Source organism: Arvicola amphibius, chromosome 1 (genome assembly GCF_903992535.2).
Source record: "Arvicola amphibius chromosome 1, mArvAmp1.2, whole genome shotgun sequence".
NCBI lineage: Eukaryota > Metazoa > Chordata > Mammalia > Rodentia > Cricetidae > Arvicola > Arvicola amphibius.
Genome location: NC_052047.1, coordinates 35,897,468 through 35,924,709, shown reverse-complemented (window position 1 = coordinate 35,924,709; position 27,242 = coordinate 35,897,468). Strand labels below are relative to the sequence as shown.

General features: G+C 45.9%; 1 protein-coding gene across 8 annotated transcripts in view; it reads right to left on the bottom strand.

The window, feature by feature from the left end:
* Apbb2 (amyloid beta precursor protein binding family B member 2) overlaps positions 1 to 12,558 on the bottom strand; it is a 325,526-nt gene extending 312,968 nt beyond the window's left edge. For all 8 annotated transcript variants that reach the window (XM_038324988.1, XM_038325004.2, XM_038325021.2 and 5 more), the window contains exon 1: positions 12,316 to 12,558. The gene's annotated coding sequence lies outside the window, so the exon portion shown is untranslated. The remainder of the gene's footprint in view (positions 1 to 12,315) is intronic.
* Between the last annotated feature and the right edge of the window lie 14,684 nt (positions 12,559 to 27,242).

The window sequence follows — 27,242 nt, the reverse complement described above, 5'->3', positions numbered from 1 at the left end:
CTGGGGATCCCTGAAGCCCTTTCTGAACCATTCTCCTGGGCTGAAGCAGCTCCTCTCCATGTCACACTGCTTTTTCATTTGACTCTGCTTGTACCTTCTTCCAAATTTACATTGTATACACTGATTATACAGGTATTGTGTTGCATAAACACGCCACACTCTTGACACAGCCCTCATTTCCTGTCACTCAGGACATAGCAGAGTATCACCTACTCACCCCACCTCATCCGAAGGGACTTCAGAACAAGCTCCAAAGCTACATAGAAAAATCATGTCTCGAAAAACAAACGAAAGGAAGGAAGGAAGGAAGGAAGGAAGGAAGGAAGGAAGGAAGGAAGGAAGGAAGGAAGGAAGGAAGGAAGGAAGGAAGGAAGGAAACAGAATGGCTTAGGAAGAGACCTCACATCTCAAGGGCTCAAGGGAGCTAGCTTAATCACCTTGGCTAAAGGACTGGGATAACAGGCTCTCCTTAAGCCAGGCTAAAGAGATAGGTGAAATTAGTTCTCTAATGAAATTTTGTACTTTACCTTCCCAGAATCCCCACCTCTAGTGCAGAGGCTTAGAAGCTGCAGCCATGTAGGGTCCTAAGTCTGTCCACCTTTCTGAATTATTCAAAAATGGTTAATGTTTCCTTTTCTTCTTTCTAAGCATGCTTCTCTTAGCACTCTGGGCTTTCCCCCAACACTTTGGGCTTCTTACTTTCTCTGAAGCCTCCCTCCTCCCATGTTGTGTTACAGAATATTTGTACACTGTGTCTCTGCCAAGGCGCCTTCTGATTGATGGAGGAGGGTCATCTGTCTACGTGTTACTTTTATTGGTTAATAAAGAAACTGCCTTGGCCCTTTAATAGGACAGAAAATTAGGTAGGCGGAGTAGACAGAACAGAATTGTGGGAGAAAGAAAGCAGAGTCAGGCAGACACTTCAGGCAGTCGCCATGACTCTCCTCTCTGAGACAGACTCAGGTTAAGATCTTTTCCGGTAAGACACCACCTCATGGTGCTACACAGATTACTAAATATGGGTTAAAACAAGATGTGAGAGTTAGCCAGTAAGAGGCTAAAACTAATGGGCCAAGCAGTGTTTAAATGAATACAGTTTCTGTGTAATTACTTCGGGTAAAGCTAGCCGGGTGGCAGGAAGCTGCCCGGTGCTCCTACTATATCTGATTGGTTTAATAAAGAGCTGAATGGCCAATAGCTAGGCAGGAAGAAATTAGGCGGGACTTCCGGGGAGTAAGAGGAGAAAAGAGAGACAGAGGAGGAGGAGGAAATGAATCTAGGTGTGGGAGAGATGGCAGAGGTGTGAATGGGTTAGTTTAAGCTATAAGAGCTAGTTAGAAATAAGCCTAAGCTATAGGTCAAGCTTCCGTAAGTCTCTGTGTCTTTTTTTGTGACTTGGCAGCCCAAAGAAAACTGTCTACAATGTGTCTGACCTGTCTGGATGTTTAAACAGTGTGGCTTCTTCCCCTCTCTTACCCATTCCCCTTCTCCAAGCAGCCGAAGTTTACAGCTTGCCTGCCCTAGGGTTTCCTATTATCTTCTAATAAAACTGTCCTTGTGCTTCTATTTGAGTTCACCTCTAAATTCTTTTATCAATGAAACTATGACCATCAAAAGGTGATCCTGATTTCTCCTGTATCAAAGAGAGCATGGTGACATAAATCTCCACTCAAAGGGCCAGCTATGGAAAGAATATGTGCTCAGTAAACATATACTCGATAGAAACTCGAGGGAGTGAACGAACCCTTTAGGAGCCCTTCCTCTCTCGCCTGCAGCAATGATGGCTGAAGTTATTTGGTTACGTGATCTCAGTTAAATATGACTTCATTTCAATTCAGTAGAATCTAGTGGTTTTGTCTGTAAATAAAATGGTGATTTCTATGCTATTTTATTTGCTTAATTAAAGGTCCTCTGCATTTCTTTTGAACACATTTTATTTCTGCGTTGGTCACACTGAAGAAGTACCAAAAAAAAACCTATATTCTAGAAACAATAATGGGTTTTCTCTTTCCAAACCATTCTAGAATTTCAAACAACAGAGAAAAAAGAAACTTCTATATAGACTCATACTGACCTCATAACAACAGAGCATATTGCCCATAAATTCTCAGGAGGAGGAGGGGGAGGAAAGAAGGAGGAAGAAGAAAAGGAACAAAAGAAACAACAGATGCAGAAATGCAGAAATGCGGAAAATGTGTTCTGTGGTATATTTATTAAATCCTGAAATTACAGAAACTTTTTTTCATTCTTAAGGCCATTCTTCAACAATATATATTGATCCTCAAGGATTTTCCAACACTGGGAACTCAAATATAAAGGAATTCAGAACCATCCCACAAGGACCCACAGATTAATTTAAAAGCCAGAGAGAAGTGTGGATGGAGACGAAGGGTGATGGACTCAGGGTGTGAGAATCCGCCCCCCCCACACCCATGGAGCAAGAAGAGCCAGTGGTCCCTGCCCTGGGTGATGGAGCACACTAGTGGCTTTCCAGGTGTGTCCTCAGTACAACAGCACAGATGCTACCTGGGAATCATGACAAATGCAACCTTCAAACAAGTCACACCACAGAACAGGGAACTTCGGGGTTAGGGACAGCAAGATGTGCTTTCACAAGCCTGGGAGTGAGGTGGGTACTGAGTAAGTGACTTCCTGTAGGAGGATTGATGTCAGACAGATGAAAAAACGTTCATTAGGGATGGATACAGGCAGCAGAAGACCTCTATCCAATGCCAAAGAATGCAAGGCACATTATGCAAACAGTAGTGTGCAAGCCCAGGGCATGACAGAGAAAGCAAGGTATTGGGTGCCATGCCAAGCAGCTGGACTCTCAGCCTGCAGGCAGCAGGGAGTCCCTGGAGGGGCAGAACGGGCAAGCCCTCACCTGCAGAGGATGTCAGAAACAGCCGAGTAGATACGAGCAGGAGGCTTGGAGAATGGCTACAAAATCTAAAGAGAGAGGCGACGGTGGTGGGAAGAAGCTGGAGGCTGTGGGGAATGGCAGGGCTCCACTAGGGCTAGAGACACGTGTTGACTTACACAGCAGAGATATAGGGTGGCAGGGGCACTGCAGAACAGACTGAGCCGAGACTTGCCTGACACAGCCAAAACCCAGCCAGACGCAGGGAGTGGTCTGAGAAGCAGAGAGCTTCTCTGCTGGTAATGCCATCACACTGGACTGTAGCAGTTTCTATAGCTGTCAGCTTTCCTCTATAAATGAGAGTTCTAAGCAGGCAGAGTGGCCTTCCTAGTCAGGTTCAACACAGGGCATTGGGATCTATCTGTACCTGGCTTCTGGGAAGCCAAACAGAGATGCAAGCTAAGAGGTCATTGCTCTCAGGAGGAGACAAGCGTCATGGGGAAGGAATCAGAAAAGTGCCTTGGTGTGATGGTGCGAATGAGAACGGTCCCTAGGGGCTCATGGATTTGAATACTTGGTCCTCGGTTGGCAGAACTGTTTGGGAAGGATGAGGAGGTGTGGCCTTGTTGGTGGAAGTGTGCACTGGGGATAAACTTTCAGGTTTCTAAATGCCTGGGCCAGATCCAGTGCCTGTCTATTTCTGCCTCTCTGTCTCTCTATCTCCGTCTCTGTCTCTGCAAACATCTTGCAGATACAATGTAAGCTCTTAGCCACTGCTCCAGTGCCCTGTCTACCTGCTGTCACGCTCCCCACTATGACGATAATAGACTAACCCTCCAAACTATAAGCAAGCCCTCATTAAATGCTTTCTCTTATAAGCTGCCTTGGTCCCAGTGTCTCTTCACAGCAATAGAACAGTAACTAAGACACTTAGGATTGTTTGGGGAGTTTTTTGTTTTGTTTTGGGGGGTTTTTTGTTTTTGTTTTGTTTTGGTTTGGTTTTTTAACATTCTCTGTAGTCTGTTGACAGCATCCAAAACCTGAAACTCATGTTACAAAATTCAGCCGTAAATTTGATCCATTGAATGGAGTCCACAAAGGCTCATCTCCCTGTAGAAAGGGCTCTGAATGCTTCTACAAAGTGAAAATAAGACACAGTTCTAGGCCGTGAAGACACAGCCACCTCACTGAGATGACAAGAGGCTTTCCTCTGTTTCTATTTTTGGAATAGCCGTAAAACAGAGCATAGAGATGTTTCAAATCTCACTGATGGAAGCCTGCGTCTTTCCTTTGATTCTCAGAAATGATTCCTGGCAGGCAGATAATGTTGTGACCCAATTACTGGATATTTTGGAAGTAGTAGGCACTTAGCTTGGGGGATGAGCTAGTGGGTGCAGAGGGAAGAGTCACATGCAGGCACTGCCACCTGCCTCCCACTTTTGAATCTCACGGTGGAGGAAGCAGTGACAATCAGGCAGGAAGCAATGCAGCAGCTCCCCTGACCCGCTTCCCGCTTTCTCACCGTTCCCGAAATAGACAAAGCTAGGAAAATCATAAATATCACTCTCTCAGCCCTCTAGGGGAAGGTCTGGCAAGGGCATAAATTTGGGTCCCTGGGGAAAAAAAATGATGAAAGGCAAAGCTATTGAGAGCCCTAGAATCAAGGGGTGGGAACAGAGAAAGATAATCAAATTAGGACTGTGAGAAACACAACTAGTTCTCACACCAGAGTACATCGAGGGGTGGTCTAAGGACCCCCCAAAGGTGAGCTATTTGAGTCAAAAAGCAAACCTTGGTAAACCAAAAGTAATAATAATGTCTAAGGGTTTTGTGCCTGCCAAGTGGTGGTCTAAACCCTGAACCCCTGTTAACATCTGAGGTCCTCAGAACCATGACAAATACTTTAGCTTTCCTGTTTGCAGTGGGGACGGCGAGGTGCCGCATAACTATGGTGTCCAGCTAGAATCCTCTCATGGTGCACACATGGCTACCACATGACAGAGCGATACCAAGACCCCAAGAATTTAATTTTTCAACACCAACACCTGATATTCTCCACAGGGCAAGGTTGCCCTATAGACTGTACACTGACCAACAGCATCCCTGACCACTACCTGCAAAGGCTAGTCATTCTACCGCAAGAGCCAAGATAAAATGTCTTCAGGCAGTGCCAAATGTGTCCTGTAGGGCAAAAGTGCTACACACACACACACACACACACACACACACACACACACACACACACACACACACACACACACACACACACACACACACACACACACACACACACACACGCCACCAGCAGGATCTGCAGAGATATAAATGGCCGGCCACATTTCTACCCTCACAAAGGGATCCCAATGTTAGCAGAAATGGGCTGCAAGAGCTCCAGGGAGCCGAGGGTGGGGAAGGAGCCAAGGAAAGGCTTCTGCAATGGGGACTTCCACAGAAGCCATTCGCCACAGCTCCTTGCCCCTGCAGCACCCCACTTCTGTAGAGGAGAGTCAGCTTCCTTTCTCACCACCCCTATAAAACCCCATTCAGGCCTCCACCACAGCACCCTGCCACCACCAACACTGTGGCACGCTCCTCCGTCTCCCTGGACTGGGCACAGTGCCTGGTACCAACTATGTACTCAATAAACATTCACTGCACAAAGGAATGAGCCCCTGAAGCCAAGGTCTCCGGGTGTCACCAAAAGTCTCTCTTCACTAATGACCTATAGAGACATATATGAAACTTGTGTCTTGGCAAGGATCCAAAGTTCCATTCTAATGCAGGAAGACCCTATGGTTTAGGAGTGTTTCCCATGGTACCTACGCCCCAGTAACTGAGTGTTCTCATCAGACCTCAGTCATGGCCACAAATTATATCACGTTAGCACACCAAGAATGAAACAACCCAAGAAACCTAGCTCATGCCAGGCTTCCCTTTCCACCTACAGACGGTACTGCCCAGCTACACACAGTACTTCCACCTACAGATGGTACTGCCCAGCTACACACAGTACTTCCACCTACAGACGGTACTGGCCAGCTATACACAGTACTTCTACCTACAGACGGTACTGCCCAGCAATGCAAGCTATTTAATGTAAAAGGTAGCCTGGCCCTTGCCTAGAACAAGTCTACTGAACAAAAGAACACAGTCGGCAGCAAAGAACACACAGAATGCCCAGAGAAACAGGCCATCTCTCCCAGGGTGTCAAGCCAAGGCCACAGGAGCCAAAACCTCAGGCTAGCTTTGGGACTGCTGGGGAGACCCTGAAATTCTCATCCAACAACTCAGCCCTCCAGCGCCTGCATGAGCCAACTACCAGATTCCCCTGTATTTTGTTTTATTTTGGGTTTCTCAAGACAGAGATTCTCTGTGTAGCTCTGGTTTTCCTGGAACTTGCTCTATAGACAAGGCTGGCCTGGAACTCACAGAGATCCCCCTGCCTCCCGAGCGCTGGGATTAAAGGTGTACACCATCACTGCCCGGCTTTTGTATGTATTTTTACAGAAGGAATCTATCCTGGAATCTTCCCAGAGAGTTAACAGAGAAACTCAATTTCCAGTGTCTGGAAATCGTATCTGGACCCTGCTAGCCGATTTGTACTCAGATGACATCTGCACTTGAGGGTTACTCCTGAGCAGAGATAACTGTACCACCAACAGGCAGCTTCCAGCTAACTGTGGGCTCTGGAAGCAGCTGAAAGGTAAACTTCATGAGACTGGCTGGTCAGCAAGTCCCGAGCATCTCTCTGTCTCTTCTCTCCAGTGCTGGGATTACTGACACCATGCCTAGGTTTTACATGGGTGCTGGGAATTAAATTCAGGTCCTCACACTTGCATGGCAAGTACCCTACTGAGGAATCTTTCCAGGCCCACGAAGCACAGATTTCTAAAGCGTAACCTAAGCCGCATTATTTACTCTGTAAAACTATTATTTTAAACCTAGAAGCTTTCTTCTTCCCCTGAGCCCACCCCAATAGTACCACCAACACCAACACCAAAAAGGTGAAAACCAACAATTCCAGGGGCCAACCATTCTTAAGCTTCCTCTAGCCATCTCGGGCTCATCCAGGAGGGCGTGATAGCACGGGGGCCCACACTAAGTCGACTATTAAGCAATTCTTGATTTCACTTGTCTCGATTCCAACAGCAATTCCTAGAATCACCTCCTTCGAATTGCAAAAGCATGTTGTTCTGCCAGAAAGAGGTCTGCAGGCAAAGAAACAAATGCCAAGTAACATCTCCAGGCCTGCCTGCTGGAGTCACGTTTCGGCCATTCGCCCTGTCTGCTCTCGCAGGCCCCATGTTTCATCTTGGCCCTCTGCTTGTCGTCCTTGGGCTGTAATTCAGAAATACTCATTGGTTCCCAGGGCACTTTCAAAATGAGTTCCTTCACAGCTCCTGGGACTTGGGGTAACTCTGCATTCCTGGAAGGCCCAGGGCTCCAATAGCCCACCCACAAGCTCTATGTGTTGGTCTGGCTTCGCTACTAACTCAATCCCAAGGGCAGTACTCGGCATCTCAGGACCAGATTCCCAGGCTTAGCAATTTCATGGACCATTAAGCTGCCAAATGAAAATATTCCCATTCCTTCACAAAAGAGTCTTACCCCAAAATTGGAAGGGTATAATCTCAAAGAAAACGGGCACCTCTCCTCATATGAAGGCCAATGAGGCTCCGGCCCCATCATCATCATGATCACTGCAGGGAGGACGATGGAAATGTCCCTGACAGACTCACAGCCCTCAGGCGGGCACTGTGCTTTGCATACACAAAACATTCACGTTTACCATGCATACGAATTCAGATCTGATTTCTAGGGTGGTGGATGGGAAATGCTACATCCTGTCTCACCAGTAATGCCAAGCCTTCCGTCCCCGGCAAAGGAACTCGCCCTTCCTCTCCAGAACTCTGCAAAGTCCCCTCCAGTTGCATCCTCCCAAATGCACGCTCCTCCTTCCAGCTCAGTTCAAAACTCTGCATTTTTTAGACAACTAAAAATAACAAAGCCACACTTCCTCCCACTCCAAGCATTCTTGAAGCATACTTGCCAATATAGCTAAACTTCAGAAACTCCAGGTACTGTACTGCCCAGCAGGCAAAATCCGGCAGCATCCACAAGAGGGAAGGGGCACAGTGGCTAACTTCCGAACATTCTCAAGTCACCAACACAAAGAAAACCTTTAATGCTTATTTCCACCTCATTATTCTTCCCTATGCTCTCTCTCCTTTGCCTCTGGGAACTCATGCATTTTATACATTTTATATACCAGGAAATTATACATTGGGATTTCCCCCCTTTAATTCTTTCTTGCTTTGTCTGTGTCTTTTGTTGTCAGGTAATTAGTAAGTTACTCTGCTGACCTCCCGTGCCTTTAACCAGATCCAGGCTCTCTAGTCTTCACCACATGATGAGTTACCTCCTCCCCCTACTTTCCGTTCTTACCACTCTCCTTCCTTCCTTGCAGGGGTTCAGAGCCCTGATTCTCCCTCTCCCCCCGCCCCCCAGTGAGGGCCAGGGACACTGGTGTCACTGTCCTCACTATTCTTAAGTAGTGCGATAACTCTGGCTATCCTCTCCTGCCTCACTTAAACATTAACAATTGTAGGCTTTGGGCACATTCTGAGAGCAATGCATGCATAACTCAGAACAGGCCTGCTCTCGATCCCATCATCATCCAGCTGGCACTCCTGCTACAGCAGCAGCCGACCATAAACGCCCGCACAAGCCACTAAAGATGCTCACATTAAATGGCAGTGGCAATTCCTATGGCCAAGAATTGCAACTCTCATTAAGGCAGAAGGTGAAGGATCCAGCATGGGAAAGACTACTAAAAGCATACAAGACGGAGCCCAGCAACCAAGACTCGGTATGTCTCCTCTGTAGCTGCTAGGATCTTAGATGACCTGGTAGCCTAAAAGCAGAAAAAGTCTTTCTTCAGATGGCACAAAAAGTTCCAACTCAAATACATTTTGGCCCAATCCCAGCTGTCTCCTATCCAGAAGGACATGACTCCACAGAGTTCATGTGTGGCATTTACTCTGCAGCAAAGGAAAAACTCAATGGGAGGCAGGAACTGACCAAGAAGGAAGAATATTAGACAAAACAAGGACAGGACAGGCTCTGAGAAGCACAAAGTCAGCCTCTATGCTCTATGCTCTAAGCGAATCCCCACCCCTTGAATGGCTGTATTACAGACCTCTGAACCAGGCCAGGAAGGACTCAGTCAACAACCAGAGGGCACATTCTACTGCAAACCTCATTCTACAAATGGGGAGACTGGGACCCCAAGATGTGAACTGACACAGCCAAGTCACAGAGTGAGCTGGAGTAAAAGAGAAGGCAGGACACGCAAGCCAAGTCTGTGGAGGCCCTGCTTGGTGGTCCTTCTATCAAATTCTACCAGATCCATAATTATAGAGCTGTCACCCTGCCTCTGATGAGCCATTACAGCGGCAAAACATGCCATCAACACACATCATCACACAGAATGTGTGCTAATAACACTCCAAAATGGGTAATTTCGGGCTTATCATCCCAAGATTATATTCTATTTGCTAGCACAACACGGCTGAAAAATAAATGAACACAAAACCATTTTAAAATACATATGGAAGGGCCGTACAAGCACCCACATCATTTTGAAGACACACTATTCTAATCAAACCTCATCCTAACAACAAATCGTAGATGTCTTGCAAGAGAGCGCTTAGGGAATAAAAATGGAGCACACTGAAATATTCTCCTAGGAGAGAAAACTTAACAATGAAAGTGCTACGGGGTTACAAGTCTCCGCCTCTTAGAGGAGCTTTCTTGGACAGGTGACACCATCAGACCTGAGTTTAAGTCCCCAGAACCGTCCTTAAAGCCAGGACGGTAACAGGACGGTTCCCCAAGGCTCTCAGGCCACTTGGCCTGGCATACATAGACATGAACAATGAAGAAGAAACTTTGTCTCAAAAAAGGTGAAAGTATAAGTATTACAAGGGCCCTCTGACCATCCCATGTGCACATGACTAGTACCTGCAAGCACATACACATAAATGCACGCACACATATACCACATACCAGACAGTATATGCAAAAAGCTTAATATCAGTTCTGTCATGTGACAGACCGTGATCAAATGCTAGTTTCCTTAACCCAGGGAAGGAAAGTATCACCCTCAAAATCAGTAATAACTTAAGACAGTATTTTCCTAAAACTCATCCTAAATGCCTTGTAGTATGGAGCCATTAGTCTCACAAAACACTGTAGCAGATCTCTGGAATAGTTAGGGTGTTTTATCACAAAGGTATTGTCTGTCTTAAAGATGTAGGGGGAATAGAGAGATACTAAGATTCCATTTCTCATAGATAAATTTAGATACCCACTAGTCTGGGTAAGCAACAGAACACATGTCTAACTGTCATGGCAAGGGTTTCATGATTCCTGCTGTAACAGAAAAAGAATCCAATGTTTGTTTGCTGTTTCTCCTCTGGCAGGAAAAGTCCTCAGAAAATAGAAACATGACATACAAAATAACCGTTCCAGAATATTGCTTGCACACGTGGACTTGTAATATTTGTCTTTCCCTAAACAATGCTGTAGTCTCTGTTCATATTACAGAAATGAAATGTAAAAGATTCCTCCGGAACCCTGCAGACCCTCAAAGCGTTTCAACTCCTACACTATGAAGTCGTAGAAGGGAGGATTGTGCCGGGTCCTTGAAGGTGAACAGTTTAGAGAAAGTTGTAACAGTGTAAAAGGACACCCGCACCTTCACCAGAAAAGGGTCTCAAGCTGAGACCTTTCTCACAGGTTCTGAGCAAGTGTGGCATGTGGCCTTCCATTTCTGAGAACTTTCTGAAGGCACCTACCAATCTAGCACATCAAGTTCAAAAGGACAGTGGTGGACATCTTGTACCTGTGGCATCTCCCCACCTTCCGCGCCACCCCCACACCCACACTCCACAGATGGGACCACTCTGCACTCCTGACACCCCGGCTCTCATCACATTTCTGTCTGCCTAGAGGGAGGGGTCCCCATCCTCAGGACAAATACCATCTTTCCAAACAGATGCCATTTCTAAGACTGCTAAGAGTCTCCGAATTCTGAGAAACTGTTGAGCAAATTCTGCTTTCAAGGTACAAACAGACAAAGCCTGTTTCTAAGTTCATAAAGAAACATCCCTCGAGTGTCCTGTTTCTACAAGGTCAGCCACATAAGTTCAGGTCTAGCATGGCCATTTCGAGGAACGATCTGCAATATCATGACAAGAGGGGAAAAAAATATGAGACCAAATCCTAAAACAGATGAGCATCTGCCATAATTTATTAAGTCAGTGAAATGAAGAAACAAATAACAAAAAGGGCAGCACCACAAAGTTTCTTATTTCATGAAATTAAAATGATATTGCTATCATTTTATGATGCTCTTTTATGACTTTGATTTAAGTCATCCATCGGGCACAATGCAAAGCCAATGACAGGACTTTTTAAAACTCCCCTTTTAAGAGCCCACTGGTCTTCTGGCACTGACCTAATTCTCTCCACGTGAGCCCTCTACAACCGCTCAGTCCATCCCCAAGTGATCGGGACAATCGTGGTTGTGAGAAACCTGGCTACAAAAACGGTCCCAATTCTCCATCTGATTTCTCCAATTTTTTTTTCTTTAAAGCCCCACACGCCCTTGGCCTTTTGCGCCTCTCCGCCAAAGACGTGGAGGGACCACCTCTCATTGTTTCTACGGGACTCCTCATCCCTCCCTCCGCCCAGCTAGTTTTCTTCGCACAAATGTCATTTCTGGCGTATGAGACACCACTCCTCCCAGCGAGAAGCAGTGGGACGTTCGGGACCCCGATGACCGGCTTCCCTGATCCAGCCCTAGGCACACAGCCATTTTTCTAGTTAAAATGCTCTCTGCTTTGCAGAAGAGACAGGAACTTTGCCCCCTTCTCTCTGGGCAGCAGGGTTCCCTGCACCCCTGGAGTCGCTGGCCAGGTCTCTTAAGTGTCTAGTAGGAGCGCGCCGCCGGGCGGTCAGGCCGGTTCCAGGGTAAGGGGGCGTGCGCTGCTCGTCGCCCGCGCCCACCCGCACTTTGCCCTCCGCAGTCTCCGCCTGGGCACAGCCCTGCGACCCAGTGTCCTCGCCCTACCCTGCCGAGCCCCAGCTGCGAATGGGAGTGAAGGAGCAATGGGAGTGACGGGCGAGCCCGCAGCTAGAGCACCGGCCCTGCGGCGCGGGTGCGGGGTGCGCAGGACTCCGCAGCGGGTGCCTGCTGCAGATGCAACGGCAGCTGCTGCAGCTGGGGCTGCGGCTGGGCGGCCGGCGGTGACCGCCAGAAACCGAGCGGCAGCCGCAGAGGCACAAGCAGCCAGGCTCGCCAGCTGCCGGGCTCCCGCGCCGCACTCCGGGCCACCCCACCCCCCTCCCCGGATTCCCGGGCTGAAGGCACGGAGGAAAGCGTGGCTCACCAGCGCTACGCGACGCTCTATCGGCTCCGGCTCCGGCTCCTAGGTCTCGCAGTCCGCTGAGCGCCCAGATCAGCTGCGGGTTGCAGCACGCGAGCTTCCTACTTAGAGCAGCACTGGCTCCGGCGACTGAGCATGCCCAGTGCGGCTCCGCGAGGCCCGCGCAGGGAGCAGCGGCGGCAAGATTCCACTTCTCCAGGCTTTGGCGGCGGCTGCGCGAGGAGAGGCACTGAGGGGCCTGGCGGAGCCCGGCGAACCCAGCAAGGCGGGGCCGGGGGCGGAGGCCGCAGCGGAAGGGGGCGGGCCGCGCTCCCAGGGCGACCCCTGCAGGTGGAGGAGGCCCGGCTGCCGCACTGCTGGGAGGCAGGGGGCGCCAGGGTGACACCCAGAAGCTGGGGGCGCGGGGCAGCCCGGGTATCCCCTCCAGGTGGTCTGGCGTCTGTCTGCACCAAAAGGCAGCTGGAGAACTCGTCTCCCACACGTCTGCGTTCCTTTAGAATGGAAAAATATTCCCAGATGAGAGCTGCCCACAGCCGGCCAGGCGAGCTGAACATTGAAAGGTGAAACTTCTCCTGCCTTCTGACACCTCCTCCCGCAACGCCCAGACATGTGCCACACACACGAACATTCTTGCACCGGAATATCACAGCAAGATAATGCCGGGCGAGAAACACACCTGCGGAAAAGAAAACCATAATCTCCTTGCTACCGGTTTGTTAGCCAGTAAGTGGACATAACTTCAGGCAGCTGGGCATCCTTAATTTGTTCTTCACTGAGCCAAACTGGAGCCTGGGTCAGACTCACTGGGAAGGCTGCTAAAGCAGAATGCTAGGCCCCTTTCCCAGGACGTGAATGAGTGGCTGTGCTCCCAAAACGCCTGTAACAAATCCCCATATGCTGGTGTGGCTGTCAACCGAGGACTAGTCTTAAGGACTATTATATACACAGAGTGCTACCTCCATCTCCTTTAGGTAGGTAGTTCTAAAAATAATTGTAACTATTAAGTAATGGCTGTTTTCCAACCCACTCCTCCCTCAGGTAATAAACTGAGACTTTGTCCTCCCTACAGTGGAAGTGGGCTTTTTATTTTCTTCTTCTTCATACATTGTTTACTGAGGCTTCACAAGTTCTCCTACTAGACCCGGAAATAGAAACAAATTAAAAATCCCAATCCCTGCCTTTGCGGTGTTAGAGTCCAGAAGAGTGACTAACGTCCATCTGTGAAATGCTGTTTCTGCTATCTCCAGCGGGGAATGTGCTAGAACCACGCACAAGTGTTGACTTGTAAAAGAGAACTGCTCATGCTCAGAGTTGAGTTATTGGGAACCAAGGGGTCGCCATGGACTGGAGTCTGGCTCTTGCATCCTACGTAGCTTCTTATATGGTCAGTATTTCCCTCAGACTCAGCTGAAGTCCAACCGTACGGCTATAGATAAATCTACGCAAGTGTTCACTCTTGGGACTGAGTTTCTGCAGCCCAAGACAGGTCTAATGAGCCCTGTGGCTACCCAAATAGTCAAGATTAGGGTTCAAATACCCACTTGGATAAAACAAACTGCAGAGAGCCTTGAGACTCTACTCTGTGGCCTTCAGGCCCAGAAAGCCTGTCATCCCGGGTGGTCTCAGCAGGCTACCCTTCCACCTTGACCTCCTCCCTGCCGATGTCCAGAGTCCACCTCGCCACCCGCTTCCCCGGAGCTCCAGGGTTGAACCGCGCCTGCCCTCTCCAGGCTGTCTACACCGACGTGCAGGAAAACCCGCGCTGGAGTCCACGGCGGCGGTGGGGCGGGGAGGGGCGGGACGCGCAGGCGCGGTGGGCGCCAGGTTGGGCGGAGGAGGCTCCTTGATCCACACCTGATGCAATCACCCTTCCGGAAACCCGCAGAGTCTCTAGGATCACCCGGGAAAAGCTTCCGCACCTGCTCTCCAGCCACTGTGTGCCGACCGGATCGCCGGCTTCCCAAGTTCATTCTCTTGGGTTGTCCGCGGAAGGAGTCGGGACGTCACCTCCCGGCCAGTCTTGAAGGGGCGGCCACGGCGCATCCCACAGCTGCTGGAGGAAACTCCCTTAATCATTTCCAGGGAAGACTAGCCGGGACTGGAGAGCAGTCTTTGAACGCCCCTTTGCTTCCTTCCTGCGTCCTACCCACGTTTTCTTCTCAGTTCCTGAAAGGGACGTTTAAGGTGGAGAGAATTGTTGGGTACCTTGGCAGGCTAAGGATGTAACACCACCTTTGCTGGACTGGAGAAAGCCTGCCACCGCACAATGATGTTATAAATAAATAATTGGCTTTCTCTCTACCTCATCGTTTGAGTTTGCAAAGAAAATCATTTCTCATTTTACCACCTCATGCAATTTTGATAGCTATTGAGAGTGGGTTTTAGTGCTGACTCACACATGAACTATTTTCTTAGGAAATGAACTATTCCAAGAATATTCTGACCTCTTGTTTTATTAAGTATGAAGTAAACGCTGGGAACAGCACATTTAAAAATTACCCCTGCAAATTCTATAAAATTCTATAAGGCCAAAAGCCCTCCTAAGTGGAGGTGTGGGTGTTTCAAGGGATGTTAGTGGAAAGGACACTTCCAAGAACATAGAATCAACCCTACACCAAGTCTTAGATTCCATAAGCATTTACCTCCTTATACCCCAGAGATGGCAATGGCTTCCTTAAGGCAGATCTGCTTGCTGTGATGGCCCAGACACCAGGGAAGCTGAGGCAGGACAGTGAATTCAAGGCTAACCTGAACTTCACTGTCAAAAAGACCAAATGCAAATCTGGGTGGCACAGAGCCAATTCCAGATTAGTCAGGGCTACATACTAAGACCCTGGAGAGTGGAGGGGGAGCAAAGTGCATGCTTGCAATGCTATCTAGATAGTAACTCTCTCCACAACACTACCTTTTTATCTTGATGGGTGTGTGTTTCTTTGGGGACTGTTCTGACATTTAGAGATCTGAGAGAATACCTTCTTCATAAGCAAGAATAGAGTGGAGTAAATGTCAGAACACGAGTGCGAAGTCAGAAGGCATCACAAGGTGCTGGTTAGAGAATAGCTAGCTTTACTGAGCATTTGCCAGGGGCTGGTGAGCCGCTTTCCTTAGCTCGTTTAACCTAATCCTCACCAATCCCTTCACCTCGAGGGAGGTGCTGTGTGCATCCCTGCATTACCCGTAGAAAAGTTGTTGTTTGTTTGTTTGTCTGGTTGCTCATTTTGGGCTTGTTGGCTTTCTGTTTTCGTTTTGAGACAAAGTCTTCTGTTAGTCAGGCTGGCCTTGAACTCACTGTGTAGCTGAGGCTAGCCTTGAACTCCTCATCATCCTTTCTCCAATTCTAGAGAGCTGGAATTACAGGTGTGTGTTACCATGTCCAACTATGCTTGTGCCTTTAAGTAATACCACAAACAGAAAAACACAAATATGGAGAAAATTATTATGTTGTTTTTGTTTTATGTAAGAAGATAATAGCACTGAGGAGGCTGAGACCTATAACTTTCATAGTTTTATTCTTATTTAAAGTGCTGTGTACTGAACATGATACAAACAGAAATTCAATTGAGTCTCAGTTTCTAACAATGTTTCCTCAAACGGACAGTCACAATTTTATTTCAAAGGAGGGTGCTGCCAGACAAGTCACGTAAGTGACTTTCCAAAAGACACTGGACTACTGGGGACAGAACCCCAATTTCTTCAAGGCTGCTGTATAGCATAAGCACCTTCTCAATGAGATGTTTTTCCTGAAAAGTCACGCGTGGTCCTTGTTAGGGAAACCCACCACACAGGTTTTTCCCATCTTTTATTTTGTTGTTGCTCAGTTGTTTATTTGCTTGACTCTTGTCTTAATCCATGATCAACTTTGTTAAGAAGGGAAAATGAATCAAATGCTTCTGTAGATTTTTACTGCTGAAAAACACATTAGTGAATTTCATTAAGACTTCCTGGTTTCTGAACAGTGGTAGCAGAGGGCTCTGTCAAGAATTGGTAGAAATTCAATTAAATGTACACAAAAGCACCCAGGGACGTGCGTCCCTCCTCCCCCAGGTCACCAGGAGCTGCTACTGTGGGAGCTAGGATATTAATGAATGGACTCTGGCGGCAAAGGATTTATATTCTCCTGCTCAGGGCAATCTTGCCCCCAGGCTCCATGCTATCTCCTTGCCCTTCTGGATTCCCTGCTTCCTTATCATCAGACAGCAGAAATTTCAGTCCGGAGTACCGGGATGCACAGCGTCTCATAGTTAATCCTCTACCCAGATAAGGCAAGAATTTAAATCTTGTCAATGGCGGGCAGGGTTGGGGGGGGGGGGAGAATCACTTTTATGTTCAATGGGTACAATGCTCAAGTCTAAACTCATGCAAAGATAATTAAAAAGAAATGGGGACTATGAGGTGGAAAACATTGAGAGAGGAGATATTTTAAAATGAACTAGAAATCATTTATAAGAGAAAAGTGCCTTATGCCAGAGATAGGCAAGAAATACACTGCCAATTTTCTAAGGAATTGAGAATCTCCTTGATCAAATAAGGAACTTATGGTTTCCAATCTTTATTTGTTTCTACCAAATATCTTGCATTCTAAAGGGCCTCATTACAAAGTCCAAAAAAGAAAGGGGGAAAAGGAGGGGGAAAAGATATAGAGATCTTCTGGGGATTTGTTTTGTTGGGTTGCTTATTTGTTTGTAGGACTTTTTTTTATTTTTCCTTGAGGGGAGCAGACTCTTGTTATCTCTCCCCGACAGGCAATCCTCCTGCACCAGCAGTCCCAGTGCACCTTGTGTGTGTATAGGGGGGGGGGGGGGCAGGCTCTTTTTATTTCTCCCAGACAGGCAATCCTCCTGCATCAGCAGTCCTAGTGCTAGAATTACAGCATATAACACCATACCCAGCTTGTTTTGGATTTTAAGACATTGGGGCTGCAGAGATGGCTCAGCAGTTAAGAGCACTTGTTGCTCTTGCACAGAACCAAGGTTTGGTTCTCCGCCCCCACATGGTGGCTCACAGCCGTTTATAACTCCAGCACCAGGGGTCCAATGTCCTCTTTTGACCTCCAGCACCAGGCATACAAGTGGTTCACATACAGACATGCAGATAAAATACACACGCACACACAGACAGACACACACACACAAATAAATAAATAAATAAATAGATAAATAAAAATATAAATAAATATTTTAAAAAGAGGGATAGCGAACAGTTATAGTTAGAGAAACAATTGAGGAAAGCAGCCCCAATATCAATCTCTGGCCTCTACCCATGCCTACCTGGAAAATCTCTGATCTTTCTCTTTCTCTGTCTCTCTCTTTGTCTCTCTCTCTGTGTCTCTTTTTCTCTGTCTCTCTCTGTCCCTGTCTTTCTCTGTGTCTCTTTTTCTCTGTCTCTGTCTCTGTCTCTCTCTCTCTCTCTCTCTCTCTCTGTGTGTGTGTGTGTGTGTGTGTGTTTGTGAGACAGAGAGACAGTGAAATCATTAAAAGTAAACATCTACTTCTGGGTTAAGTGGAGGCTAGTTTCTGAAGACAGGGACTTAGCTCATAATAGAGTGAGTACCCAGCATGCATGAGGTTCTGAGTTCAGTGTCACCCCATAAACTGGAAGTGTTAGCTCACACCTGTAACCCTAACACTCAGGAGATGGAGGCAGAAATGACCACAAGCATATCCTTACCTACATAGTGGGTTTGAGGCGGGTGTGGGCTGTATGAGACCCTGGAGAGAGACAGAGAGACAGAGAGAGGATATCAGTTTTTTCTGAAATAACTTAAGAGTGCAGAAACTGAATCCGGGGAGAAAATGGCATTTGTATAGGAAAACAAAGTGTGGTAAAAGTGTGGTATAATACTATTTAACATGAAGGCTTCATATTAGAAAACATTCTTAGTGGGTGCAATAAGATTTTTAAAAATAGACTTCAAAGAGTTGTAAAAAGTGTTTTATCCCTTGAGACATTTAAAATTAACCTGGATGAAAAACTAGAATATATTTTGCGGAGAGCGGCCCTTTCTGACAAGCTGGTAGATTAGCTTGAATTGATTTTTCCGCCCCTAATTTCTTAGACTATTAGAAATGCTATTCTTAGAAGACAAATGAGTTTTCCTCGACGTGGAATTTTCTGTCTTTATTTTAATCAAATGAGATATGATTTCTCCTGAAAATAGTTTCCAAGCCAATGACTCTGCAAGACATACTTCTAACTCTTATTTAGACTATAAAATTTCCAGTCCCAGTTAGAGCACCAGCAAATGTGATCAATCACTACCCAGTGCCCTCCCTGTGTGCTAGGAACCGTCAGAGAATAAAGCTCACACACAATGAATGAGAGGAGCGAGCACAGCATAAAGAGAGGAAGGGCAAAGCATTTCTTATTCTAGCAGTTACCATGCTTTTGTTCTAGGTTCATATTGCTCTCTAGAAAGCCATTAGCGAGAGAAAAAAACACTAAGTTCCATTAAAACTATGTCAAGTACATTCTTAATCCGAGGACAGTTTGATTTTATTTGGGGTTTTGGTTTCTTGAGACAGCATCTTAGCGTATACCAGGCTGACCTGATAGCCAGTTATAAAATCCACGCTTGCCTAAAACCCATTTTGTAGCCCACACTGGCCGAGAATTCAAGTTCAAAGTAATCTTACCTCAGGCTTTGAACTGCAGGAATTACAGGTGTGTGCTGCCATGCCCAGCTCAGGAAACAATTCTGAGGAGTAGAACACAGTGTCATATGCACCTTTAACAATGGTTTATTTATGTATGTGTGGATGTTTTGCCTATATATATATGTCTGTGTGCCACATTCGTGCCGGATGCCCACAGCAGCCAGAAGGTGGCTTTTGATCCTTTGAGACTGGAGTTCGAAACAGTTAAGAGATGCCATGTTGGTGCTGGGACTCAAATCTAGGTCCTCTGAAAGAACAACATTGCTCTTAGCCACTGAGCCTACTCTCCAGCCCATATGCATCTGATTTGAAGCAAGAAAAGAGCTAAGTCAAAACTGCCCTGGACACAGCTTTTCCTGGTATCTTTTAGCTCTCTTAGGCAGCTCTGTGCTTGGGGCTTGAAGAGGAAACACAAAGTAAAACAGTGGATGTTCTTTCTCCCTGCACACACTAAGCTTTCAAAGCACTTTTTCGGCACTTTGAGAAATGCTATTCCTTTTCCATCAGTTAAAACTGGACCAGAGAAAAACTCCTACAGAATCCATTTTTAGCCAGTTGTGGTGGTGCATGCCTGTGACCCCAGCATTTCAGGACTCAAGGCTAGTTTCTGCATAAGACCCTATCTCAAAAAAAAATTGTAGCCGGGCGGTGGTGGCGCACGCCTTTAATCCCAGCACTCGGGAGGCAGAGGCAGGCGGATCTCTGAGTTCGAGACCAGCCTGGTCTACAAGAGCTAGATCCAGGACAGGCTCTAGAAACTACAGGGAAACCCTGTCTCGAAAAACCAAAAAAAAAAAAAAAATTGTAACATACAAGCCAAGCAACAAACCAAAAACCTAAATACAGAAAAAGTTATTAAAGAATATGCCCAGATCACACATTTTACTTTGTTTGTCATACATTTAAATCTGTGGGGTTGCTTTTTTCTTGTAATCTGTGTGTGTGTGCGCTCGCGCGCGCGCTTAAGTGCATGTACATGCATGCACACACACTCCACAGCATGCATGTGCAGGCTGTGCTCATGTCAGCAGTATACATTCATGCAGGACTTCATCTGCTCCCCACTAGGAGGCAAAGACTGAGACTACAGATCGACAAGCCAAGCAACAGCAAAGACAAGAAAAAGGCATGGGAAATGGATGTAGCTCAGTGGTAGAGAAGAAATAGGCATGGGAAATGGACGTAGCTCACTGGTAGAGCATTTGTCCAGGATAGGTGAAGTCTCAGGTTTACTCCCCAACAGCACACACAAATAGACAAGTGCGTGTGCATGTGCACGTGTGTGTGTGCATGTGTGCACACACACTTCTGAGAGAGGTAGAGAAAAGACTGTCCTTCAGTGCCCTCACAGATTAGCAACCTCACTGACACCTTAATCTTAAACTTCTAATGTCCAAAACTACAAGGGGCTATGTTTCTGTTTTGAGCTAGGCAGTTCATATGTTGTGTTCTGGCAGCCCTGAGGAGCTCTATTCCTAGCCAATAAAACATTTATAAATAGATAAAAAATTTTTGTTACTTGTAAGTGAATATTACTAAAAACTTTATAGACTCTTAAAGGTATCAAAGATAATACTAAGTGAGGCCTGGACAAACTCTTACAAAATGTCATCCTTCTCTGTGGTGACACTAAAACCTCCCTAGATTGAGGGAATTATTTTATGTGCATTTTATTTTGGTATTGATTTTGTAAGAATTTGTAGGAAAAAAAAAAACAAATCTAGTAAACACCCCTCCAGTGTGATTTGTAAGGAGAGCCAGGATCAATGCCTCAAGTTTTGGCGCTCAGTCTTCCAAAGGGAGGTCTTACTCGCCCCCTATAGTTAAAATGTAATTAACTTTGTTGCCGGGGCTGGGGGAAAATGGGGTTAGGAAGCAGCCATCTTATGGATGCAAAATTACAGCTTTGCAAGATGAAAGGGGCCCTAGAACTGTGTGGCTCTTACTGACGCTGAACTGTATACTTAAAATGGTGATGATGGGAAGCCATGCCGTGGGTAGCAGACAGTTCACATCCAAATCACAACCTAAAAACAGGGCGCCATGGACTGCTGAGCTCACGAACAAGACCTTCCAGCAGAAGGCAATAACATGGATTTTTTTTTTTTTTTTTTTTTTTTTTTGAGACAGGGTTTCTTTGTGTAATAGTCCTAGCTGTCCTGGAACTAGCTCTTGTAGACCAGGCTGGCCTTGAACTCACAGAACTCCCTTTAGCTCTGTCTCCTGAGTGCTGGGATTGAAGGTTTGCGCCTCCATACCTGGCCCAAGGGCACTAAATTCCAAAGCCTCACTTTTCACAGTATTTCCTTCCTAAATTCCGTCTGGGCAACTGCTCTGTTAGGCCGGTCCTATTCCCCACCAGCCCCAGTTCCTTTTCACAGGCGCCCCCTATCGTCTCTGCCTCTTCCTCAGCTCTTGAAGTGTCTGTCAGTCAACAGGATGCTGACAGAGCTGAGGGAGAGACACTGTAGACTGCAGTTCCTGGGCCCAGCAATTTCCCACAGGATGCAGAACAAGAAGCTGCCAGCCGACGGACATCCATATGACATTTTCATATGACTTTGGAAATACAGCTTAGCGGTATACAAGTAGAACCTGTGCTACAACGTGACCCCATCCCAGGTCCCAGCTGTTCCCTGACAAATAGGAATCAAGTGACTGTCATGCCTGTCTCAACAGCAATAATTCTGAACCTTCTGGCAATAGTAATACTTTTATTCATCTGCAAATACATAAACTATAAAAAAAATATAGTCTTGTTCATCTCATTTAGTGGTTCGCTTTCAATAAAATCTTATTTTTCATGTTACCCATAAAATGTATAACATATTTGTGATATGTTGATTATGTCCTAGAGATAATAACTCAAATAAGATAGTTTGAAATGCTTAAAGCCCAAGGACACAGGAAATAAAAACAAAATTTAACTTCAATATATGTGCAGAGGTGTATCTATGACAGCAAAATTATGCTAGAGTGGCCAATAAAAGACTGTCAGACATAAAAGTACATCACATTGAGATAAAATATTCTAGGTGAAATGGGATGGAAATGTGAAATTGTAAAAAGGACTATATAAAAATCTCAAACTGTTAATGGAGAGCTAGCTGGCTTAAGCATCTTAAACACACCCAGCACGGGCAGCTACAGCAGTTTAATCCCATTGAACACATTTAAGTGAGGGACTTACTTTCGCTGTGGCTGCTGCACTGGAAGTCATATCCTTTGCAATGAGTTAAACTTATAATACAAATTTTAGGTGACCAATTAAAAATGTCCTAGAGGGTACATGATCTATGCTATCTATAAAAATTTTGGAGGACAGCTATGCTCACCACTATGCTAGCAATGCTGCACCAACTAACCAAAAATTTTAGAGTCATAAGAAAAAGATAAGATGATACCTTATTATTTAATTTTTATTATTATTATTATTATTATTATTATTATTATGTGTGTGTGTGTGTGAATGCGTGCACATATGTACCACAGTGTGTGTCGGGAGGTCAGAGAACAACTTTCTGGAGTTAGTTCTCTCCTTCCATCATGACATCTGGGGATCAAACTCAGGTCATAAGGTGCACACAGCAAGCACTTTTAACCTATTGATCTTGCTGTCCTGGCAGGATGGTACTTTGTTTTGTTTTGCTTTGAGACGGGGTCTGGCTGTGCAGCCCACGATGGCCTGGAGCTCACATGATCTGCCTCATTCTGCCTCCCAAGCATTGGAATCAAAGGCAGATAAGGCGATGTGATAGAAAATGGCCACCAAAGAGAGTGGCACTATTAGGAGGTGTGGCCTTGTTGAAGTAGGCGTGGTCTTGTTGGAGGAAGTGTGTCACTGTGAGGGGTAGGCATTAAGGTCTCATACATCCTCAAGCCACACCTAGTGTCTCAGTTCACTTCCTGTTGCCTGCAGATCAAGATGGAGAACTCTCAGCTCCTTCTAGCACCATGTCTGCCTGCATGCGGCCACCATGTCCCACCTTGATGATAATGGACTATACCTCTCAAACTGTAAGCCTCCCCATTAAATGCTTTTCTTTATCAGAGTTGCTGTGGTCATGGTGTCTCTTCACAGCAATAGTAACCCGAACTAAGATAGCAGAGTAGGGAGGGATTTTGCTAGCTTCTAGCTCCTAGAGATGTCTTGTCTCTGTGGGAACAAGGTTTCTTGGAACCATGACTAAATGAAAATATCATGATTATTTTTATCATAAACAAGCACCAGTCTTAGGGGTGAACTGCACGGTATGTAAAACTGAACTTCCCTGTGCTCCCACTTTTCAGTCACAAATTTACCATTAGTGTCTTGGCTTTCTTTCAACATAAGTAAAATGCATCCATTTTACATAGCTTTCTTGATTATCATGTAAATTTCATTTCCAAGTCTTCAGAGAAGTGGGGATGGCAAGGTTTTCGCTCTCATGTATTACCTATAAAACATGTAACAATTGCAACTATAAAATTAACATAGGGAAAGATAATTGAGCTGGTAGATATTCAAAATGAGGGTGAGCTAAGATCATTTATACTACCTTTTAAAGACATGTGGCTAAGAAGGAAACTAAATTAATCCAGCAAACGCTTTATTGAGCACCACCAAATATATTAAAGTGTGTCAGGATCACCCTAAAGAAGAAAAGCAAGGCAAACCTTGCTGCCGAGACTTCCAGCATAACCAGGGGTTCTAATACATGGAATAAATATACAGTTGTCTTAGTTACAGTTTCTATTGCTGTAATAAAACACAATGATCAAAAACAATTGAGAAAGGAAAGGATTTATTTCATCTTACAGCGTGTAGTCCGTTTCTCCAAGAAGACAAGGCAGGACCCTGGAGGCAGGAGCTGATGCGGAGGCCGTGAAAGAGTGTTGCTTACTGACTTGCTCCCTATGGCTTGCTCAGCCTGCTTTCTTATAGAACCCAGCGCTGCTCTTCCAGGGGTGGCACCATCCACACTGGCATAGCCCTTTGACATCAATCATCAGTCAAGAAAATGCCCTGCAGACTTACCCACAGGCCTTTGTGGCAGCTGCATTTTCTCAACTGAGACTCTCTCCCCCCAAATACCTCTTCCACATGTCAAGTTAAAAACAAACAAACAAACAAACAAATTAGCCAGTACAACAATCAAGGACAATCACACCAGAGCTGGAGAGGTGGCTCAAGCGTTCTCCCTGTGGTTCTAGAGGACCTGAGTTGTTCCCAGCACCCATGTCAAGTTGCTCACAAATACCTGTGACTCCAGCTTCAGGGGCTCTGATGCCCTCCTCTTGCCTCTGTGAGCACCTACATTTGTGTTCACATATTCACATACAAACATACATACATGGACATTAACTAAAAATAAAAAAAAGACAATCACAATGGTACAGTTGAAGGACAGAGGGACAAGGAGTCATTTGATCTCCATCTTGAAAAAAGTGGAGAAATTTACTAGGAGGAGGCAGGGAATGGCCATTCAAAATTGAGGGAGATGGAGACACCGAGGGAGATATCCAGAGACCTGTAAAGACTCTGTATTCTTGTAGAGAATTTAAGTTCAGTACATCTAGAATATACAGCCCCACCCTACCTTTGTGGTGGAGAGGATGGGGAAAAATGGTGGAAATTGATATTTTTCCTACCTACAATTGGATGGTATGATTACGACTTCATCCTGATGAAACCTGTGGGCCAGCATCTACCTAGACACTTTGGGAAGATAAAGATGGAAAAATACAGGAATAATACAAGCATTCCATCATACCGAAACTACAAGAAAACAGCGGTAAGAGACCCCTTACAAGTTGAGTACAGTTCCCATCATCACCATCATTTATGCCCGGCAATGCCTATGCATGCATGGGCAGCCTGTTTATGGCAGTTTTCCAGCTGTTCCTATCCTGGGCAGTCCTAGATGCTTGTGTTATTGTCATACCCAAGGTTCCACAGTCTTCCTTTATGCTGTCTATCCAGCGTTTTCTGGGCCTTCCTCTTCACGTTAACCTGTGCACTCCACCAAGCAGTGTTATCTGCAGGTATCTGCCATCATTGATTCTCATAACATGGCCAAAGTATCTCAAGTGCCATTTGTATCCTAGAGTTTTCCTTCCTTCTGTAAATGAAGATGTTTCTTAATGTCATCGTTGTGCAGCCTATCTCTTTGTGTGACACCTAGAATCCTCCTGAGACATGCCATGTCTCAAACACACTCAGCCGCTGTTCTGAGGAGCGTTTAATTGTCCAGGTTTCAGAGTTGTAACGAAGGCAGCTCAAGACAAGTGTCTCAGTCAAAGTCTGCGAAGAATTATGTGATCAGTTTAAGGCAATCGTAGGAGTGTTGCAGGGATGCTGCCTCTCACCACTATTCTTTGATATATTCCTTGAATTAATAATAGCAACATTCCTGGAGGATGAGGGGATGGCCGTGCAGATAGGTAGTGTGCGAATCAATAACTTGCATTCTGCTGATGATACAGCAGAAAGTTCCAACGAGCTGCAGGTCATGGTAGAGAGAGTGATGGAAGTCAGTGAAAACCTTGGTAAACATTGAGACTGAGATACAACACTTGGGAAGGGCACACAAGGATTTTAACACTGTAATAAAGAATCAGAACCTCAAGCAAACTGACAACTCTGTCTATCTGGGAGGAAACCTCAGTTCAAAGGAGGGAACTATTTCAGACTCAAGAGGTGGATAGGGACAGCGAGGGCTGCATTCCAGGTGCTAGGAAAGGTTTGGTCAGCAAGAGACATAACGACAATAACAAAATTACAAGTAAATGTAGTAGGAGGCCGCTTGTTTGTTCCCAGCTGCTCAGACTACGAAATAATCACACAGAAACTGAATTAATTAAATTATTGCTTGGCCAGCTCTACCTTCTTATTGGCTAGCTCTTACATCTTAATTTAACCCATTTGTAAGAAGACAGCTCTGCGGTAAGCAAGAAGTGGGAGAACACTTCCCCTGCAGACACAGTTAAGGTCAGGCTTAACATCTCTGATGCTGAATTTCCTGTCTTGTTTTGCTTCCCCACCACCCTCTTTAAAAGGCTTTGCCTGGAGCCTGCTCCATCCATTCATCCAGGAACACTGAATTCCTCTATCCCGTTGCTGCTTTAAAGCCCAGAACCAGAAGTGTCTGGAGAGATTGCTCGGTGGTTAAGAGCACTTGGTGAGCAATAGTGAAGACTGGAGTGGATTCCAGCACCCACAAAAACAGGGTAGGTATCCAGCAAGCGCCTATAATTCCAGTTCCAAGGAATCTGGCTCCCTCTTCTGGCCTATAGGAGTAAGCACATCTCAATCTACTTCAAGACCCAGCAATTCCATTCTTGGGCTTATATCCAAAGGAGGCTCAATCATACCACAAAGACATGTGCTCAACTATGTTCATAGCAGCATTATTTGTAATAACCAGAACCTGGAAACAACCTAGATGCCCCTCAACTGAAGAACTGAGAAAGAAAATGTGATACATTTATACACAATTTACTCAGCAGTAAAAAACAATGACATCTTGAAATTTGCAGGCAAATGGATGGAACCAGGAAAAAAAAAAAACCATCCTACATGAGGTACCCCAGACCCAGAAAGACAAACACGGTATGTACTCCCTCATAAGTAGATATTAGGCGTAAAGAAAAGAATAACCAGGCTACAATCCACAACCCCTGAGAAGCTACATAACAAGAAGGACCCTAAGAGAGACATGCATGAAAAAAAAAAAAGAGAGACATGCATGGAAGCCCCTGGGAAGGGGAAAGAGATTAGATCTCCTGGGTAAACAGGGAGCCAGTGGAGGGGAGCAGTAAGGGATAAAGGGGAGGGGTGAGAAGAACATGAGGGAACAAGATGGTTGAATTGGGGGAGAGACAGAGAGGGAGAACAAGAAAGAGATATCTTGATAGAGACAACCATTGTAGATCTAGGGAGAAATCTGGGACTAGGGAAACTCCCAGGAATCCACAAGGATGACCCCACCTATGAGTTCTAGCAGTAGTGGAGAGGGTGCCTGAACTGGCCTTCCCCTGTAATCAGATTGATGACCATCCTAATTGTAATAATAGAAACTTCATCCAATAACTGATGGAAGCAGATGTAGAGATCCACAGCTAAGCGCTGGGCTGAGCTCCTGGAGTCCCGTCAAAGAGAGGGAGGAGGACTAATATGAGCAAAAGAGTCAAGATCATGATGAGGAAACCCACAGAGACAGCTGACTGGAGCTAGTGGGAGCTCACTGACTCTGGACTGATAGCTGGGGAACCTGCATAGGACCGAACTATGCCCTC